Below are 22,329 nucleotides of genomic sequence, written 5' to 3' on the forward strand. Positions count from 1 at the left end.
TGTAAATTACAGAAATACAAGAGTTTTAACAAAGAGTGTCATTGAGAAATGACAATTATTGAAGAACAAAGGGAACACTTAGTATCACGATACTGGGAAAAATATACCATTTTTAAAGTTTAGTAAATTACACAGGATTATGTCTCTTTCATATCAGTATTCCAATATCTCGTACATGTTTGGCTTTCAATAATTATTTGTTGATTGAATGAATGAATGTATGTATTGATCCATTAATTCTGCATTTCAAGAATTTTTGGAATTCTAAATTGATAGTATTTGCTACTCCTTTCAACTTTCATCTGGCACTTCTTCTTTTTTTCTTTTTCTTATCTATGTGTGTGTGTGTGTGTGTGTGTGTGTTTTCAGTAAAGAGGCACATGTTAGAGAATAACCAGTAACCTACATGAATTAGATAAATTCTTTTAGTTAAGGAAATGAAAGAGGACGTTGGAGTAAGAAAGAGAATAAATGTGGTACAGTAGGGGAACTAACTGCTGTGAAAGCATGTAAAAACAAATTGCTAAACTAATCCACTGCTCATGTTTGTATTATTCTATTTTTCAAAATTTGTGTAGTTTACTGAAATTAATCTATGGTTTTAACCATTAACACAACTCAGAGTATATTGATTTTTCCTTAAAAAAAATCTATCGTTTTTGTAGTAGGAATCTATATATCTAAATAGAATTTATGAAGTATGGAATGCCAAAGATTGCTTTAAGATTTTACTAAAACTATGGGTCCAATGAATAGTGTTGAGAGAAAAATATATATATATTGTTTATTCTTTGCATCCTATTGACTTTTTGGTTTTTTGGTGGTAACACTACTACTGTTTCAAACAAGCAAGCAAACCCACTGGCCATAAAAGACCAAGTGAAAATTCAATCATCCTATCCATAATGTCCTTTAATACAATATTTCTTGAAGAAACATCTGATATATGAATGTCATCTATCATGTTTTATTAACCTTGCTAACTTCATTAGCTTTCTTAGTAATAATGTTTCTCAGACTCGTTCTATATGGAGCAGTGTATGGAAACATCATGCCAAAGTTGCTTATCACATTGGGGACTGGAAAGAGCAGACCAAAATATGTGATTCTGTATAGTCAGTGAAAATGTGATCTGTTTTATTGAAGAATGACACCTCATAGATTGTTCTGTTTCTCTGTCTGATATGGATGTAGGCATCCTATTATTTAAAATTTCTGTATTTATTGTATAATATGTATCATGATTAGTTTAGTAAAATTCTAAGGAATTCTTAGCCATGATTTTGAGATAACCCAAGAGTAATCTATTGCCACATTTTATACTGTACAGCTATAGAAGCTAATATAATTTTTGAGTATTTAATAATAAAATGTGAGATATGGGATTAAGGAGAGAAATAAAGAGCTGTTCAAGAGAAAATGAGGTAATGTTTTTCTAACCATGGAGTCCTGAGTTACCCCAAATTCTAAGAATTAGTGCTTTTATTTTTTATTCTGGATATTTTTATGCATCCATAAAATTTGGAACTAATTAAAGGGGAAATAAGGTTTTCCAGAAAGACAGTCTGCCTTTGTTCAAACTTTAGTTCTACCACCAATTAGTGGTGGGACCTTAGGCAAGTTACTTATTTACTCTGTGCCTCATCTGCACATGGATAAAGTGAGAGAAATTATACTATTTATCTCTGGTTTTTCTGTGAATAATAAATGAGATAATCTATATGAAGAAACTAATACAATGTCTTGCCCTGAATAATAGCCACTATTGTTGAAGGGGAAGGGAGGCATAATTGTAGAATTTATTAGAGAATATCTGATGCAGAATAACACTGACATCTTATCTGAAGATCAGTGCTATTATGGTCATATTTCTGCAAGACCAATGATGTACCATAAAAAGTAAAAGCGGTAACTAATGTAAAAAAAAAAAAATGCATCATCAATTACTTTCTCTTTTTACTCATAAACTTCAATCAAAACCTGCATCTCTATATCTACTGTGAGTATATCTGGATATCAGCACCATTAGTGATTACAGAGTTTTCACAAGTAGCCTAATATAACTCTTAAAGACACATTATTTTAACTTATACTTGACTTTTGGAGAGTATTGCAGTCAGAGAAATAAATTATATTTCGTGCTTTATGATTGTCTTTTACCTTGTGTGTGATGATGTGTGTGAGAGATTATGAGAGGAGAGAGAGAGAGAGAGAGAGAGAGAATGCCTAAACTACAACCGTTATTTTATTGTAATTCAATAGATTAAGTAAAAAGAAGTCTAGATCCCTTCTGTGGCTTTGAAATTGATCCAGTCACTGGGATCAATTGATCCAGTCAATTATCTTCAAGAAAATTGGACTCAAGTGAGGGAGGCTTACAGGTAAACATATTATTAAAGAATATTGTGAAACATCATCTCACTTTATTTTCTGATAATCTGAGAATATTTATTATTTTTTAAATGTCTAAATGTTTTACTAGAAACATTTAAGATGCCCTAATCAAAAGAGTGCTCATTTCTCTAGTTATCAAAATGAATGACTGGTCATATATAAATTTGACAAACAGTGAGTGTTTTCTATGTGCAAAGCACTGTGTTAAGCACAATCCTTTCCTTTCAGAAGTTGAGTTTGTTGAGGATATAGATTTAAAAAAATATGACATCTTCTTTGTTATAAAGCAAAACAATTTAAATGTGCTATGAGAGTAGATGGAAGTAACTGTTTCTTTTTTAGTGGTAGATTGGATTATGCTTCTTAAAATAGATGAGATTTTTAACTGTGCCTTTAAGGAAGAATAGGAGTTCAATTTCTCAGGAGGAGAACAGATAGGAGAAGTGGGGACTGTTGTAAACAGAACAGCAGAAATAAATGGCCAGAGGTGTAAGTAAAGACTGAGCTAAAAAGTATAGCATATTATACCACTTTGTACGCAGTGGGATGACTAACATAAAAAATTAAAGGACAGACAATAAAAATACTGATGAGTTTGTGGAGAAATTGGAACCATCATATATCTCTAATGGAATTGTAAAATGCCGTAGCCACTTTAGAAACAGTTGAGGATTCCTCAAATGTTAATTATAGAGTTATCATACCCTCAATTTTAGTTCTAGGTATACGTTCCAAAGAATGTGAAAACAAATGTCCATACAAAAACCTATACATGAGTGTTTATGGCAACATTATTCATAACAGTTAAAAACTGGAAAGAACCCAGATGTTCATCAGCAAGTAAATGAATGGAGTATTATTTGGCCATAATAAAAGGCATTTAGTATTCACACATGCTATAGCATGAGTGAATCTTGAGAATTACATTAAGTGAAAGAAGCCTGACATAGAAGACCATATCTTGTATGATTCCATTTATATAAAAATGTCCAGAAAAGCAAATCCAGGAAAAAGAAAAAAAGTATTAGGTAGCTAGTCAGACATGAGCGATAGGGAGAACAAAGGAATAAGGGCCCAGACTAAAGACCACCCAAAGAACACCCCAATGGTACTAGAATTCTGAGTACACACATGTGCCCTAGGCAGAGTTAATATAGCAGCAAGTGTCAATCAAAACACCCTCACTTGCCAATCACTTAGGAATCCCTTTGGAACCACCCATCACAGCCTAGATATTATGCAGACATTTCTATTTCTAGATCCTTTTTTTGTTGTTGATTATTGTGGTTACAGCACTCGATTTCAGCTCTTCACTGAAACCATGTGCCTCTTTGGGGCAATTTTTGTCTTTCTAAAATATGCTTTTAATAAATCTTTTCTAATTCTCACTGACCTGTGATTCTTCACTGTGTCAATGAGGAAGAACCAAGGGAAAATGCTAACTGCATGTCTGCACCGCCATTATCCCTCTCTTTCTCCCTTGCCTTTGGAGTGACACTGAACTCCTATCAGCCCCAACGGTGACAGTGTCAATAGTTACTAAACTTGTGGAGGGCTTGTGATGAGGAATGACTGCCAAAGAGTACGAGATTTCTTTGCCAGAGCGGTGACATGTTCGAAAATCAGATCATTGTGATAGTTACACAAATTCGTGGACATATTAAAAGCCACTGAACTGTACACTTTAAAAGGGTTAGTTTTATAGTATTCAAATTCTATCTCAATAAAACTACATAAAAATATAACAGACTGATATTGCAGTAAGAAGGCTGTAGTCTATATTTTAATATACATTTCTAAAGTAGGTTAAAGCTAATTTGTGAAAATTCTGTGCAGGAATCCCTGATTTACTTCTGTATCCAGTAAGAATTGTAGATTTTAGGATCATGGTGCTAATACTAATATTTAACATTTTTTGAGTACTTAAAAATTTCCAGGATCTGATATAAGTGTCTTATATGAACTATTAATCCCCTTAATAGTCCTATAAGGCTACATTATTATTTTCCCAATTCACAGAGGTGGGAATTGAATCATAGATGAATTGAATCATCTATGGTAGTATGTGAGGACACCAAGATCTGAACTCTCAATCTATTTTCTATACTACAATGGCTTTTGACATTATTAGAGTAGAATTTCATGACTAACCCTCTTGTTAGAGTGTTTAAGGTGAACTCATGGAAGAGAAGACTAGAGAATAGATGGCTATTGCCATAGTCCATAGGAAAAGATATAAATGACCTATGGCAATAGTGGTGGAAATTTTCAATAAGAACAGTTGAATTTGGATCCAATCTTTAGGTGAGGCAAAAGCATTTATCCAAAATAAAAATACTATTTATCAAAGTAGATTTCACTTGAAATGCAAAAATAAGTTAGAGTGACCAAATAACTTAAATGTGTAGAGTCAAAGTTTTTAGGCCATGATAAACTTAGACAAACTATTAGTGGCTAACTGTTAAAGAAGATGATTTTACCATTAAATATTCATAGGTAAAAGAGTGATCCTATTTTGTATGCTGAACGATTATAATGCTCTTACTAATTACAGATCTACCTATTTTTATTCCTCCCTATCCTCTGTAGGTAGTTTTAAATGCTTTTCTTAGTAGGGTGGAAAACTCATAAGCTTTAAACTATGGCTTTGTAATGACACAAATGTTTCCTCATTCTTTAAAATGCTTTGGAGAACTCTTAAACTTATATCACTGCCTTTTTGAAAACCAACCTGGTGCTAATTCTGTAATTCTTAATGTGCTATTTCATACTTCAGCTTTCTGTGTTATTGCCCTTAAATAAACACCCTCATATAAGTACCAAATCAAGTTAGATTATGAAGAGACTAACTTTTTTTCTAAAGCATAGAGATATAAGATACCAGGAAGCTTCTCATATTTTAGGTATGTGTCCTAGTTTTCAACCTGAGAAGCTTGTATCCATATCAAAGAATCTTCTGAGTAAGGACTCAACAGTAGCAGATAAAATAGCTAGATAACAACAGCAACAAAACAATTAAAACTTGAGTATTTAAAAGTAGAAGAAAAATAAGAAGGGTTAATCAAAAATAAGTAACAGTTTTCTTGTCAATAAGGTAAAATTATTAACAGTGTCTTATTAATAGGTGAAAAAAAAATTAAACCACAACATTGAGCAGATTTTTCAGTCTTACTTGCCAGCTTTACTTATGACCAAATAGCAGGCCAGAAATGCATGAAGAGATTTTCTTCTCTATGATGATCTAGTAATTTGAATTCAACATTATCACTACACATGGGACTTAGATAAAATTGAACAGTTATGTTGTCTGCAGCCTTTGCTATATCCCCCCAAAAATCTGTCTTACAAGATAATTGAGGTGCTTTTTCCTACTACTGTTAGGTAGTTAGGTAGACATGAGAGACTGAGGAATGAAGGTCCCACTCAAAGACCTCCTTTAAGATCTCCCTGAAACATCCATTTCATGGTTGGAAATTACCCCTACATCCTGAGGCACAGAGTAAAAAACCATTAAATAGCCGCTGGTTTGGTCCAGCCACAAGCACCTGTGCAGTTATTACCACACTAACCTTCCCATAATCTTAGCCTCATTATGCCACCATTATAATATCATAGATAGACCCAGAAGTTCATAATTCTAATATAACAGACTGAATTCCAGGTAACCACATGCACAGTAGACAAAGGATTATATAACAGCCAAATGTCCATCAAAATGACCTCATATACCAACCATCTAGCACACTTCTGTAAGCATATATCCAGAAGTCGATATAAGACTCAAACCCTGAGTTCCACGAGGTTGCAGCCTTCTTTGGCTAGGTAGTTTCTTTCTTTATTGAAACATGCTTTCAATAAATCTTACTTTTCCTAAATCTCACTGATCTGTAATTCTTTACTGAGTTGGCAGAAAAAATCGAGGATCTGTCAATGCCACTGGGGCAACGACAGATTTTAGCTCACCCAGACGGTAACACTTCCAACAGTATTCTGGCAGTTTAGATTATAACAATTCATCCATTCAAAAATATTAAGTATGAATTTTATGATGGCACTGTGATAAACAGTGGTCACGCAGAGTTTAAATGTGTAGTGTCTGTCTTCTGATGCAACACTTAATAAGAGAGATGGTCTAGTGAATATTTACATAACATCATAAGAACAATAATGAAGGTACATATGAACACATTAAAAAAAAACACTTAACTCTATCTGAGGAATGAGTTGAGCTAAAAAGATCAAAGGCTTCCAGATTATGATGACATTGAGGTAAATATTCAGAGTTATCCAGTAGTTAAAAAGTTTGTTTGAGAAAGAGTAGGATAAGAGGAAGTATCCATTTATAGAACCCTTTCTTATCTGTGCAGAAATAAAAAAACATGAAAGCTTGAAAATCATGAATAATTTATACAATACAATGGCATAGCTTCATAAGTCACTCATTTATTAATTTTACATTAGGTACACAGAATAGAGAATTATGTGACAGTTTTAAAAATGAAAATAGTCTTTAATTCTTTAACAGTTGCCATATTTTATTTTAAAAATCAGTTCTTAAAATCATTGAAGTCGATATGTGAAAAGACTAGTATTGTTAATTTTAGAAGAGAATATATTTGAATACTCACATTCAATAAATGAAGAACATTTTTGGAGATAAAGTTTATACACAACTTGATTTCAGTTTTGGTTTCATTTCTGTTCTGACCCTTTGACTCTGATGTGGTTCAGCATGGGTACTGTGTCTTTCTTCTCCTCGGTTATGCTCCTGTTTTCATCATCTTGAAGGACTCAGGCATCTGTGCTTCAGAAATGAATGATTCTGTTTCAACTCTCACTTCAACTGGAAAATGACTTTTTTCTTTGAAAGGTCTTAAAAAACCTATCCTTCATCAAAGCAAACCAAAAATGCTGATAAAGCAGACAAAAGCCAAAAAAATGCCCTGATACAGACACTTGGATTATAAGGATAGAGTATTGTTTCATTATGCAGTCAACTCTGAGATTAACAAAATAGTACTTTGAGCAAAGCATGTGCAAAGATTGAGACTTATTCATAGAACTTCAGAAAGTAGCATCTTACTAGAGTCCAAGTCACATAAAACTTCTAGCACAGGTACCAAACTGAATGAAAGCTAGTCTCTTAACCATAAACAACTAATACTAGGTTTTATAAGCATAATATACTGATTGCAATATTTATTTTAAATGAGACTTATTTGACTCTAAGTGTGCTATTTGTTATGATATCCCTGAAGTACAAACTTAGTAAAGAAAATTTTCATTGTCTTAGATATTTTTTGGATAGAAAAATCTTAAAAAAAAAAAGGAGGGTAATAAGTACAGAGTTATAATATTTAAATGTTGAAGAGATGTTTTATATATAAACTCTCTCTTGTGTTCTCATTCTATTTTTGTCCCTGATAGTGATTTGATCATTAGGTCAGTTCCATTTTGTTAGTGAGAAAATAAAGACACTAAGAATCACTTATTTAATATCTATAAAATCATCTGGCTATATAATTACATACTTAAAGTAAAAAAAAAATAAAATAAAATTATCAACAAATATTAAAGCCATCCCCAAATTAATAGAAAATGAACTATTCATATTTAAAAATATGATCAATAAACAAATAATTGCCTTTGGTTATTCAGCTTTTATGGCCAGAGGTTTAATACTAGTATTCCCTTTTTTCTCTCAGAACATTCTCTAAGGTGGTCTTTGTTCCTTTTTCATTATAGAGTTGTGTATTTACAGAATCTCTACAGGAATATGTCATAAACATGCATGATATCAAGGCATTCGAATTTTGCATCTAGGATTAAAATAAGCAAAACATGAGATAGACTTGTGAAAGAAACAAAAATACTTCTTTCCTTTTTGCTCTTGTTTTTTCTCCCTTCTAAATATTTGCAGGAGGCTAGGATGGGAGAAATGGTCAAGTCTAATGGTCAAAAATGGAGAAAACTGCAAATTCAGAGAAAGGAACTAGACCTAGATTTTACCAATTATTTAACTATTATCATCTACTACCTGTAACTAAAATAGCAAACATTAAGTGTTTATTTTTAAAATGAATGATACATAGCCTCGTGTAGGCTGACCAAGCTTTCCTCACACTCTTTGGTTAATGGAACATTTAGAGTATTGTTATTCGGGCTTTAAATTCTCCTTCAAATCTAAAGACATGATGCATGTGTGTTAATTAATTTAAAAATCTCTTGGATTTTTAGGTTTCTTTTATTTAGAAAAATTAATTAGCATTAATTTCTAGTTGATATAGTATTTCCAAGTACTCTGTGATATTAAATAGCTGTTTCTTGTCTTACAGAGTATTTTAAATGTCACAAAATAACAATGATAACAAAAGTCAATGTAATATTATTTTTTAGTAAAAACCTAACTGAATTATTTCATTAATTTCTGATGTGAGAGAGATCTTTGAGAGGAGACTAAAGACGTCTTTATCTCAAGAGTTTATTGCTCTTACCTTTTTGTTTCTTGGTTTCATAGTCTCTATTCCTAATATGTAAGTCCAAAATACCTGCTTAACTTCATAAATAAAAAATAGGACATTAGACATTCTTTTAGTGAGTTATTAGAATAAAATTTATATTTTAGAAAGTAAAATAAAAGAGTAATTTAAATGTTTTGGTGGAACAATTACTCATACTAATCCAAGTACAGCAGTAATACTGTCTCCCTCAATGTATAATAAGGTGGCTGTCTGATCTGTAGTGCGTCTGGATGACTCAATAATAAATTGACCAGGAGGTCAAGACTCAATAACAATGATAAGCCAAGCTCTCCAGGGAAGATACAAGAAAGAGAAATCCATAAAAGGGAGGACTAATAATAGAAATGGTAGGATGCTCAAAATGTGTTCATCTCCATGTATTTCTTCAGTCTCTCATTAAACACTTACTGTTATTAGGTAATTTTGTATTCATCTATAGGAGTCACAATTTGTCTTACATAGAAAAGTAATGGATTCTGTTGTAATTCCATCACCATATTTACTCTCCTCCAGTAAATGTTCTTTTGTCTATATTACTCTAACTGAAGCTCAAAATCAAATTACGTTGTAGAAAGTTAAGAATGGATGAACTTCAAATTAAAAATAAGTGCATGAAGTACTGAGGAACTGTTGATTTTCTAAACATCAGGATAATATACTAATTACATTATGCATTCTTATGAATACAATTATTATTTACTACTTTTAGTTCTTATTTTTACTTGTGTAAATTTAAAAAATGTACTTGACTAAGAATGTTATGAATTCACTGGTAATACTGTCTGAAGCAAGGAAGTTGGTGATATCAGTCAGAAATGGAAAAACCAAATACAAAGTAACACTAAGAAAATTTCTATTTTATATTTAATAGTGTAGTTCAAATAATTGCAATAATGTGAAATTCTCAATATTTTTCTCTTCTATGGATGAAGAACTTTAGAGAGTAAAATCAATTTATTGATTTGTGTTAGTTTATTAATAAACATTTTTGTTTCATGAAATTTGTATTTTATGTAGCTATTCTCTACTTTGCTTTTAGATCAAACTATTGTTGTTTGAGCATTAATCACATTGTTTAATAATTAATTATTCTACATTTCAAATGTCTTTAGTATCCAAACAGCCTTTAGTAACCTTCTGACAGTAATTTAACCTCTTTAAGCTTCATTTTCTTTATCTGAAGTGGAATTGAAATCTTACAAATCTACAGTAAAGATTAGAGACAATGTACGTACATCATTTAGCCTACTGCTTGCCATGTAGTGACCTGTACAATAAATATGTAAATTAAATACTGTCGTTTAAATAAACTTATTTATATTATACTTTGTCTTTAAGGAAAACTAAAATAATATTATTTTTTGAAGACTATAAAGAGAAGTTAGAGAATAAGATGTTTTGTTCATCTATCAGAAAGTTTTATTTTTCTAGCCAAAAATGTTAAGAACGGCATAGTGGTAAGCAAAAAAAAGGAAAAAAATCTTTGCATAAAAGATGAATTAATAGACTTTGGTTTAGCTTACTTTTTAAATTATTTATTATTTATTTTATGTTTGTTTGTTTAAGTAAGATAAATGACTCCTCTATCTGCCCTCATTTATCCAGTGACATCTTTGATCAACAGCAGATATTTCTGAGATAATATATAAAAGTGAGGCCTTTGTATGTTAGGTATTGGAAATAGAAAAGCTAAAATATAAGGATAGGTATGAAAAAGGCTTCCCATTAGCAGAAAGTAGTAAACAGTAGTCACTCGATAACATGGAACATGATTGATTTATTAGTAGCCCTATGATTTACCAATGTTGTTTTATGACAAAGCATTGTTATTTTTGCTGTTTCACATTTCTTCTTTTTTGAGCATGGCACATTCAAAAACACACAGAAGGGAAAAATGCTGTATTTCATGGTAATGTGTATTATTTTATTAGGGATGCCATCATGTAGCACAATTAAATATGGCACACCTAAGGGTCTGACTGATAAATCCAGAATAACCACAGTTTCTGAAGCAGAGGAATCTCCAAGAGACATAGCAAAAAGTAATAGCAGTTATTTCCCACTTTATATGAACACAACATCCATCACCAAGGAGAGGGAACAGCAACTGAGCCCTTTTTAATGAACTGTCTCAGGGAAAAATGTCTGATCCATAGTTACATAGTAAAAAAGCTATAACAAAACATTCTGGGTTTTATCTGTGCTCACATCACAAGATAATGTCATTAGAATATGGCTTTAAGACTAGTTAATATCACTGTCTCCCAAACAAACAGACAAAAACTGAATTTGAGAATAAAAAAGAACACGAGATACTTTTTACAATTATGTTTTAAAGTTATTTCATAGTAGCTCTAATGGCATAAAATTTTTTTGAAGCAAAATAAAATTAAAAAAAATAGAGCATATAACAAAGATCCAAATGCCTAGAGAAAACAAAAGAAGAAAAATATAATAAAGTTATTATATTCAGTAGTTTTACCAGTTTGCACGGGTTTCCATATAGTTTTATGTATAATGATATTAACAGATACTTGACATATCAATGGTGCATTCAGTATTTCCACAGAGCAACATGGAGTCATAAAGATATATAACACTAATTTTCTTGCATCTGTTTTCTTTTCAAAGTACTATTCCAAATTATATGCTTTATCCTTTGCAAGAGTACTCTCATTAGGTTGGAGTTCATGTTTCCAAACGGTTTTGATAAATCTGCTTACTCTATGTGCTAAAATATTCATATTGTTGTGTTTATACTTCTTGCTCTTTACTTAAATAAAAAGTAACTTTGGTTTTCCATTTCAATTGTATCTTTTCTTTCACTTTCAGTACCTTGATATTGTTTTTAAAAAGTGAAATAATTTTTTCTTAAACATTTGACTAAATCACATAAATCTACTTGGAATGAATTTCCACTACATTTCCTTCGTGAAACATGTATCTTTAACATTCTTTGTATTTCTAGGAAATTGAAGAATTTTGCAAATAAAGAAAATAGTTGATCAATAAATAGGGAATTTAGAAAAAATAAAATTATGTTAAGTAGTAACTCTTAGACCACATATTAACATTTTAAACATTTGGTTTATATTGGTTTTATTAAAAACAAAAGCTTTCCTTAGAAATTTGTTATCTAGATATCCAATGCATAACACATTATCATGAGAGATTAATGGGACATTTCAATTAAAATCTATTTAAGCTTATTAGTTGCTGTACGATGTTAATGTAGCAATATTAGCTATTGTAGTAGTCAACTTTCAAGCTAATAACAAAACATTAAGGTTATAATTACCTTCCTTTTAGATTTTAGATCTTACCCAATTATCTTCCATTTGCTTTTTTTCTTTGTGGATTGAAGAATTGTACTGAGAAAGTTAGCAAATTCTAATGCTTACCATTTTTTGTTTCTTCCAATTTCTCTGATGTTTGTATCCTTAAATTATTTTTTCTCACAATATTCAGCTTTATTCCCACCTCGTATCTCATATCACAAATATCTTCTTGTCCCTCACTATCTTTGCAGCTCCTCTCCTATCCTCTTTGATTTATACGAGCTGTGTTCCTCAGGTTGCTCCCTCTCTGTTGTCATTCTTGATATCCTTCCCTCCACTCTAAGAGTCAGGATATGGTTTCTGTTGGACTTTATTTGCTGATGCTCAGCAGCACTGTTTTGCAAATATTTTACCTTCAGCCTTTAAAATAAATTCTCCAGGCCTGAAAAAGCAATCCGTATGCCTAAGTCGCCATTTAAAATCAGAGTATGTTGAGAAATCTACCAAGTAGACTTGAGAAATAACACAAATTCTGCCTTTAGTTCAGTAACTCCTAATTCTTTATTGTTCAATAAGATAAATGATAGCTGCATGCGGGTACTGAGAACTTGAATTGAAAAATGAGATTAAATGAAAACATAAAATCTAAATACAGTTGAACTATACACAATAAAAATTAGTTTGTGAAATGAGAAGTGCTGGAATTCACGCTGAATTTTACAGATTTGGTATAAAAAAAAGAATGTGAAATATCTCATTAGTAACTTTTTTAAAAATGACTCTATGTTTGAATAGCTATATTTTATATATTGGATAGAAAAAACAATATTATTAAAATTTTCACCTTTTTCATTTTGCCTTTTTAAATGTGGTGACTGGGATATTTATAATTATTTATGTGCCTCACATTGTATTTCTATTAGAAAGTGCTCTCCTGGTGAAATACAGTTCAGGCCTTGTTTTTAAATTAAAAAAAATTATTAGAATGACAATTTAATGCTAATACTTTTCACAAACTAAATATTTGGAACAATGAGAGTATTTAATAACAATCACAGAATATTTCCAGTGTCATATATCCTTTACATTTTTATAGTTAAATCTAAATCTTACAAGCCATTTTGCTAACACAGAAACTTTTCCTAATATAGAAAAAAAAAAATTTTCTCAGTGAAGCTGTCATCATTGGGGCAGATCAGAGCTCAGTGTCTCCCCAAAGATAGGGGAGAGGGAGAGGGAAAATGACAGAACAGATGTGTAGTTAGCATTTTTCCTCCATTCTTTCTCAAATGATACAGATCATTGAGATTTAATAGTTTTATTAAAAATATATTTTAAAACGACAAAGTATGCCCCAAGGAGGCACATGGTCCCAGTGCTGTAACCAACACAAAGGGGTCAGCATGGCTACAAAAGGGCAAAAAGGCCACAAAATGCCACCAAAAAAGAGAGATAACCCAGAAGGGCAAAAAGGGCAAAAAGGACAAAATGGGGATCCCAGAAGGGCAAAAAGGGGTAGAGCCCAGAAAGGCAAAAGTGGCAAAAAGGGAAGCCCAGAAGATCAAAAAGGGGCACACAGAAAGGCAAAAGGGAAGGGAGCCCAGAAGGGCAAAACTTCCAGAAGTGGGAATGTCTGCCTTATATTTGGGCTGTGATGGGTGGTTTCAAAGGCATTCTTAGCTGATTGGCAAGTGAGGTTATTTTGATTGACAACTGACTGTTATATAACTCTGCCTAGTGTGTATATGTGTACCTAGAATTACTACCTTTGGGGTGCTCTTTGGGTAGTCTTTAGGCTGGGCCCTATTCCTTTGTTGCCCCTTGTTTCTCATGTCTGACTAGCTACCTAACAAAGGCATAACCTTAGTTAAGAATACTGATGTGGAAATACTAAGTATAAAAATATACGGAATATATGATACTGAAAATACTCTTATTGAAATTAAATTTTTCCATCGTTCCAAATATTTAGTTTATGGGAAATTGGTAATGGGAATTTAGAATATATTTCTACTTTGAATTGAGCCCCTGTACCCTTATCTCATTACTGCTTGAAATGACAAATATATGAGATCTTTGACATCAAACGAAATACTTTATTTTTTTACTATTAATATTTATTATAAAATACAATTTCATAGCTTCAAACCATTCTTGTTCTTCTAAAATGTCTTATACATATGAAGAATATGAATAAGTATGTCATTCTAGATAGGAGGAGCTAATATGTAAGCCAAATTTTAAGGCAACAGGTATAACTTACCTGTCGGTGACTGATTGTTAAATTAGTAAGAACAAGAAAACTTATACCCAAATAGAGAATAGGAAGAAAATTTATCCAAGGAAATGGAAAACTAAATACAGCCATAATAATAACTCCTCGAATACCATGGATTTCAGTTCGAGTTAAAAGTTTATTCTCTTTTCCACTGAGCTTGTAAGAGTTATGATCATGCTGTTATCGTAGTTTTAGAGTGAAACTGAGACATACATGTCTACAGATTTAGATTTAAGAAATAAATACAGTCTTAGTCAGCTTGGGCTTCCATAATAAAGTACTGTACACCAAGTGGCTTAAACAACAGAAATGTCTTGATTATTTCATTCAGCAAATACTATCAGAGTAGCTTTCCCACTTGCTAAGTGTCTGGAAGCCATCAACATTGCATACCTTAGCACCTGCCTCACATTAATTTAAACAGTTCAGAAACTCTGAAAAGAGTTCAGCAATTTTTTATAGAGCTTTAAGTGTAAAATGTACCTGATCCTATTCTTCAAGGAGAAAACTTAATGCTAGAGTAGCAAGACCAGGGGCTCTTTCTGAAATTGTTTTTGCCTGTGGACTAAATCTCTTCATTCTAGACAATTTACTAAATCAGAAGTTTTCCTTAAAGCCATACATTCTTCAATGCTTGTACTGTTCTACCTTTTCCCCCCATTGTGTTCCATTCCCCCAGGCAAAATATATTGATAATGCTGACAATAGTTCTTGCTGGCCATCTCTAAGGCATGTCCATGTTTTTTATACCATACCCAAATAAGCATTGACATTTAATGATTTATTTTTTCAGTTGACCAGAGACACACACTTGAGTACAGTATTCTTGTTACCAAGCAAAAGGGTTTCATCTTCCTGTGCACGTCTAAATCAGTCTGATACCTACTGGTTTAGCAGTAGAGAAAGTAAGGATTTATTTTAGAGAGTTGTAAGTCCTGGAGACACAGGTGAGCTATTTCTCAAAGGCCTGGCTCTCTGGATGTCTTGGAAAAAATCAGTGGTCATGGAAACCAAGGGAGTCAGAGTTGTGGGTGCTAGTGACTGGATGATTGGAGGGGGATGAAATGATTGATAATTGTGTCGGGTTCTGGAATCAGCCTTGGCGCCATTCCATTAGGTCCTGTGGCCTGGTGGGTTGTTCTGCTTCAGTGGGCCTTGGGCTGAAACACATCCTCATGAGGCTCAGTTAACCTTATGTCTTAAGGCTTAATGATTAAAGGAGCAGCATACAGAAGTGGAAGGATAAAGGTGGAAAAAGCAAGTGAGTCACAATGCCCTGGGCAAAACCAGCTTGAATCAGAGAAAAAAAAAAACTATATTAAACTATATTAAAGAAATGACTTTTGTGTCCAGTTACATGCTCAGCCTTGCAGAAAAGATTAAAAGCTAGGAAACAATGATAACTTTTATTATTTATTTTTTGGATATTTTATTATTTTTGTAAACAAATGTGTAATTTTGGATGAAATATAGTAAATTTAGCATTCTTTCTAGGAAAACTTTCTCTGATTAAAAAAAAAAATGTACCTACCTTTTTCCCACATGTATGGAAACAAGATCTTATATGAAAATGGAAACTCCCCAGGAATTTACTAAAGATCTTATGTTGGAGTTTGGACTACCACAGAGAGAAGTAATGACTAGGAAGTGGTTTGTGGAATACGTCAGTATTAGCTAGATTTTTGAGTGGCTAGTAGATCGCTAGCTGATATCTGGAATGCATTCATTTCATATAACTAAGCACCAACTATATTTTCTGCCAGTTGTATAAGAGAAATATTCAATATGTTGTAATATTTTAGTGGAAAATGTATTTTAAAAAAGGCCATGCTTATAATATTCTCTTCAGTTGGGGTTACAGGTACAAAATTTTCCCTAGATTAAATGACAAACAGCTTTCTTTGCCCAGAATGCTGTTATCTTCTGTTATGAGTAAACAAGGTGACTAAATAGTCAATTCATCTTATCATAGTTTATAAACTTTAGCTGGTATTTTTTTTTACAATCACCTTTCCATAATGCACTTAACTAATAACTAATTAATACTGACTATATAATGCTCCTTCAAAACTACTACTCTCCCCACCTGAAAATGAGTGAGGTATAACATATTCATAAAAGTGATTCATTAATGTCAATTCTAAAAATTTGGAACCTCATTCCAGAGTCAGGGTGTACACTTTCATTTATGGGGTGTGTAGAGAGGATTTTGCTTATTTTAAAAAATCCCCCCATTTTCAAAACTTGCTTTTCTTTGGGCTAAGTATTAATAATTATTTATCAGATTGAAAATATGGCTTTGAAAATACAGGTCACAAAAACTCTCTTAAGATTAAAAGGCAAGCAGCTTTCCCTGCGTACAAGATCAGACATTGCTACTTGTTTCAAGATCCAGTGCTATGTCAGTTGCGAAAAAAAAACCCGAAGTTTTAGCTAACTTCTCTATAGAGAATGTCAATCTCTTCCCTCCCTTATGCTCTCATTGGTAAGTCAGAAACTGTAAACTTTACCCAACTTCAAGCTGACAAAAAGCTTATCATAATTTCATAAATTATGGAAGAAAACACAAGGCTCTGGGGTCCAAAACCCAAGAAAATTTCTTACTCACTGCTACCACAGTGGCCAGAATTCTATATTGTGCCAGTTCTCTGAGCCCCAAATCCCACAAAAGAATAAAATGAAGGTTAGACTTTGCCTGCACATGCAGTGTGGTATATTATAGTTGTGGAACCCTGAGATTAGGAAACCTCAATTTTAAAACAATAGCTGTTGGAAAACTGCCTATCCTCTACAGAGAGAGACATTATCTTTATGATGCTGGATGCAAGGGTGAGTACTCTAAAGAGGAGAGGGAGGCATCTCTAGCTTCATTGTCTTAGAATGTAATAAACCTGGGACAGGGATGGGAGGAGATATCTATATCTTTCTTAGGGGAAATACCACCATTAATCTAAGGATCTTTGCTTACAGCAACATTTTTAAAAAGGTCAAAATTAACAGTCAAATAAATTGTTAATAATATGAAGAAATATGAATTATCTCCCAATACCCATACCTTGAAATACTTGTCATAATACTTTTTAAATTTTTTTCATAATAATCTATTTGTTTTTTACTCCCTCAGCTCTTAGTATAGTACACAGCTTATAGTAGACATTGTGCAAATACGTTAAGAAAATAATGAATACAATTTTATTAAAAGACAAAATATTTATTATCTCATTTCTACTATCAATACCACTCCAGTTCATGTCACCATTACCTCACACTTGTACTAGTAAACCTCTCTTTTACAATCTTTATTCTCATAATCAATTTCTTTCAAGTATGTTACTTTTAACAAAGTGTTGCCAGATAATTCATTCTTAAAAAATATAATTATAATCTGACCATAAAGCTTAAGGAACAAACTAAAATTCTATTGACTCTTAATCAAACCCTCATGGTTTTTTTTTTTCTATTTTTATTCTAATCTTATTTTTGCCTATTCTTTTTCACTATGACCAAACTGAATGACTATATTCTCTGACCTTTCCACTATTTGTATTCACAGACTTTCCATTGGGTATTTATAAATTAAGACCCTTCCTTTAAGTTTTTTTTTATAGTACATGCACTAGTGACTGATTTTTCACGTATTTGTTTTCTGAAAATGACATTATTTTGCTTTCATTTTTGAAAAATATTCTCACTGAATATAGAATTCCAAAATAATGTTTCCTTTTCTCTCAACACTTTAAAGATATTCCATTGACTTTTGGTTTGCTTTGTTTTATATTAACAATAAAGTTATTATTTTTATTTATCTTTCCCTGATGCAGTGTGTCTTTATCTCCAAATGCTTCAAAGATTTCCTCTTTTATCATCAGTTTTCAAAATTTTGATATGAAGTGTTTTGGCGTAGTGTGTGTGTTTATGCTTCTTGGAGTTTTTGAGCTCCTTAGTTCTGTGGGTTTATATTTTTCAACAAATTTGGAAATGTTAGGACATTATTTCTTTAAATAATTTGTTTGTGCTCCCATCTCTATCTCCTATGACTTTAATTACAAATATTTTAGATTGCTTGATATGGTCCCATAGATTACCTTGGCTTTGTTCATATTTATCAGACTTTTTATCATCTGTGTTTTTGTTTGGAGTGTTTCAATTGATATGTCTTCAATTCACAGATATGTTCTTCTGAATTGTTTAATTTGCTAAGTCCATCTTCCGAAGTGTATTGTTTTGCATTTCCTTTAAATTTTTTAATATGTTTACAATAGATATTTGATATAATTGTTGACTAATTTTATTATCTCTATAGTTTTTGGACATCAATAATTTTTACTCTTTGTATTACTAATTTTTCTGGTTTTTTTTTTTTTTTTTACATGTCTGGTACTTTTCAGTTGGATGCCAAACAGTATGAATTTTATGAATGTTAACTTGTTGAGTAGTTTATCACTTTTCTTAAGTTGTGATTTTTTGAAGATCTCTACTGAAAGTTGTTAGAAATTGAACATTTATGCTTGTCTCAACTCAAATGTAGTACATAGAACATACAATACATTTTTATACAAGAAATAAATAATTAAATTATAATTTTTTCCATTCTTCCAAAACAGTATCAAAAGTCACACATAAGCTTTCAATTCAATCAATACAAATATATCAATGAGACAATATATTTAATGAGAAAAGAATATATCAACTTGCTTTTTGAGGATAGTGGCTGAAAAAATGATAGGCATAGAAAATAGGATCAATGAATTGTCTAAATATAAATTTGAAACATTTCTTCAAAATTAAAAAAATACCTTTTAAAACTTTTATTTAATTACATAAAATTTAGTACTGATAATGTACAGTTCTATGATATTTAACAAACAGATACTAATATATATTATAAACACAATCAAGGTGCAGAATTTACATTTAAAATAACCTACTTTAACACACACAGTGTCCAAAATGGATCTATCTTACTGGGCTAAAATATAGGTATTGATAGGGTTGTTTTTATTCTAGAAGCTCTAGGTAAGAATTATTTACCTTGCCTCTTCTCAGTTTTTTTTTTTTTTTAATTACAGTTGACATGCAATATTATATTAGTTTCAGGTGTGCGACATAGTGATTAGACATTTAAATAACTTGTGAAGTGGTCATGCCAATAAACCTAGTACTCATCTGACATCATATATAGTTAAATACAATATTATCGACTATATTCTTTATGTTATAATTTAGATCCTCATGACTATTTTGTAACTACCAATTTGTACTTCTTAACCTCTTTTCACTCATCCTCCAAACCCCTCTCCCATCTGGCAACCATCAAAATGTTCTCTGTATTTATGAGTTTGTTTTATTTTGTTTGTTTGTTTTGTTTTTTACATTCCTCATATAAGTGGTATTTGTCTTTTTCTGTCTGACTTACTCCACTCAGCATAATACCCTCTAGGTCACGTTGTTGCACATGGCAAGATTTCATTCCTTTTTTAGAGCTGAATAATATTCCATTGTATGAATGTACCACCTGTTCCTTACCCATATGTCCATTAATAGACACCCAGGTTGCCTCCATATCTTGACTATTGTAAATAATGCTACAATGAACATATGAATGCACATATCCCTTCAAAAATAGTGTTTTGAATTCCTTCAGATAGATACCCAGAAGTAGGATTACTGAGTTCTTCTTTGTCTCTTGTGATAGCCTTTGTTTTAAAGTCCGTTTTCTCTGGTATAATATTGCTACCCTAGCTTTTTTTGTTATTTACATTTTTATAAAATAGCTTTTTCCATCCCTTTACTTTCAGTTTGGGTGAGTCTTTCAGTCTGAAGTGAGACTCTTATAGGAGCACATACAAGGGTCTTGTTTTGTTATACATTCAGCCACCCTAAGTCTTTCGATTGGCTTATTTAATTCATTTACATTTAAAGTAATTGTTGATAAATATAGAGTTATTGCCATTTTATTATTCATATTTTTTACCTTTTCTTCTTCTTAAAGAAGTCCCTCTAACATTTCTCATAATACTGGTTTGGCGTTGATGAACTCCTTCAGCTTTATCTTGTCTGAGAAGCTCTTTATCTATCTTTTGATTCTAAATGATAGTTTTTATGGATAGAGTAATCCTGATTGTAAGCCCTTACTTTTCATCACTTTGAATATTTCATGCCAATCTCTTTTGGCCTGTCAAGTTTGTTAAGAAATCAGCTGACAGTCTTATGGGAGCTCCCTTGTAGGTAACTAGATGATTTTCTCTTGCTGCTTTTGAGATTCTCTCTTTGTCTTTAAACCTTAGCATTTTAATAATGATGTGTCTTGGTGTGGGCCTCTTTGGACTCATCTTGTTTGGGATTCTCTGTGCTTCCTCGGTTTAACTATTTCCTTTGCCAGATTCAGGAAATGTTTCATCGTTATTTCTTTAAGTAGATTTTCAATTCCCTGTTCTCTCTCTTCTCCTTCTGGCACCTCTATGATGCAAATGTTGGGATGCTTGATGATTTTCCAGAGGCCTCTTAAACTATCCTTATTTTTTAGATTTATTTTATTTTATTTTGCCATTCTAAATGAGTGTTTTCTGTTACCTTATCCTCCAAATCATTGATTTGATCCTCCACTCATCTAATCTACTGTTGATTCTCTCTAATGTCTTCTTTATTTTAGTTATTTCATTCTTCATTTCTGAGTGCTTCTTTTTTTTGTTTTCTATCTCAGTTTTTATGTTTCCTCTCTTTGTTGAATTTTTCACTGAGATCTAATATTCTTATAACTGTTGTTTTGAACTCTCCATCTAATAGATTGCTTGTCTCCATTTTGTTTAGTTCCTTTTCTAGAGCTTTCTTTTGTTCTTTCATGTGGGGCATGCTTCTTTGTCTCCCCATTTTGGCTACCTTCCTATGTTTATTTCTTTGTATTAGGTAGGGCTTGTATGTCTCCTGGTCTTAGTGGAGTGGCTTACATAGTAGGTGTTCTGTGGGGCCCAGTGGCTTGTCTTCTCTGGTCACTTAAGCTGAGTGTGCCAGTTATGTCACTCGTATGGGTTATATATGCCCTCCTGTTGTAGTTGAGCTTTGGTTGCTGTTTGCACATCAGTGGAAAGGACTGACACTCAGACAGATTGGTTGTGAGGACTGGCCATGACTACAGTGGAGGAACTGTTGTCCAGAGACTGACCTTAGAGCAGAATTCAGTTTAGTAGGGCTCTGGTGCCTGCCCAGTCTAGCCTTTCCGTGTATTTGTGGAGGTGGTTGAGTGGTGCTCTGGTATGGCCTGAAGCTGGCCACCAGGTGTGTTGTTTCTTGAGCCTCTTGAGAGAAGTTTTATTGCAGGCAAAAGATACCTGCTTGTGTCCTGTCCAAGACCACTTGGTATAAACTACAGAGTGATTGCAGATGGTTGCCAGTTGTGCTGGGCTTGGAGGTGCTTGAGAGAGGCTAAGCTGCAAACCAAGTCCAGCTGCTACTAGTGCTGAGCTCAGGGATGCTTAGCAAGAAGCACGGAGTAAGCTGAGGCCAGATGCTGCTTGTTTGGGTTTTATGAATCTTTGAGAGATTTTAGGGACATCTGTGACATGAGCCAAGGCTGACTGTTTGTATGGAAAAGCCACTGGAAGTGATTTGGGTGGGCTCACAAGTTGGGTGGGGAAGGGTCTCAGGGAATCACCAGGGCAGGACAAACTGTGTTAGCCAGGTTGATGGAGATTCAGGTATGGTGCCCTTGTTTGCATGCAGGCTCATTGAGGGGAAGGCTCAACAAAGGAACAATGGCTTTAGCTAGCATTTTTCTCTGGAAGAAACTGTCCCTCTTAACTTTACCCTAAAGCCAGATATCTTAGTTCCTTTTCACATGTTCTGGCACCTTTCGAGGTGT

Source organism: Pteropus medius, unplaced genomic scaffold (genome assembly GCF_902729225.1).
Source record: "Pteropus medius unplaced genomic scaffold, Ma_sr-lr_union100, whole genome shotgun sequence".
Classification (NCBI taxonomy): Eukaryota; Metazoa; Chordata; class Mammalia; order Chiroptera; family Pteropodidae; genus Pteropus; species Pteropus medius.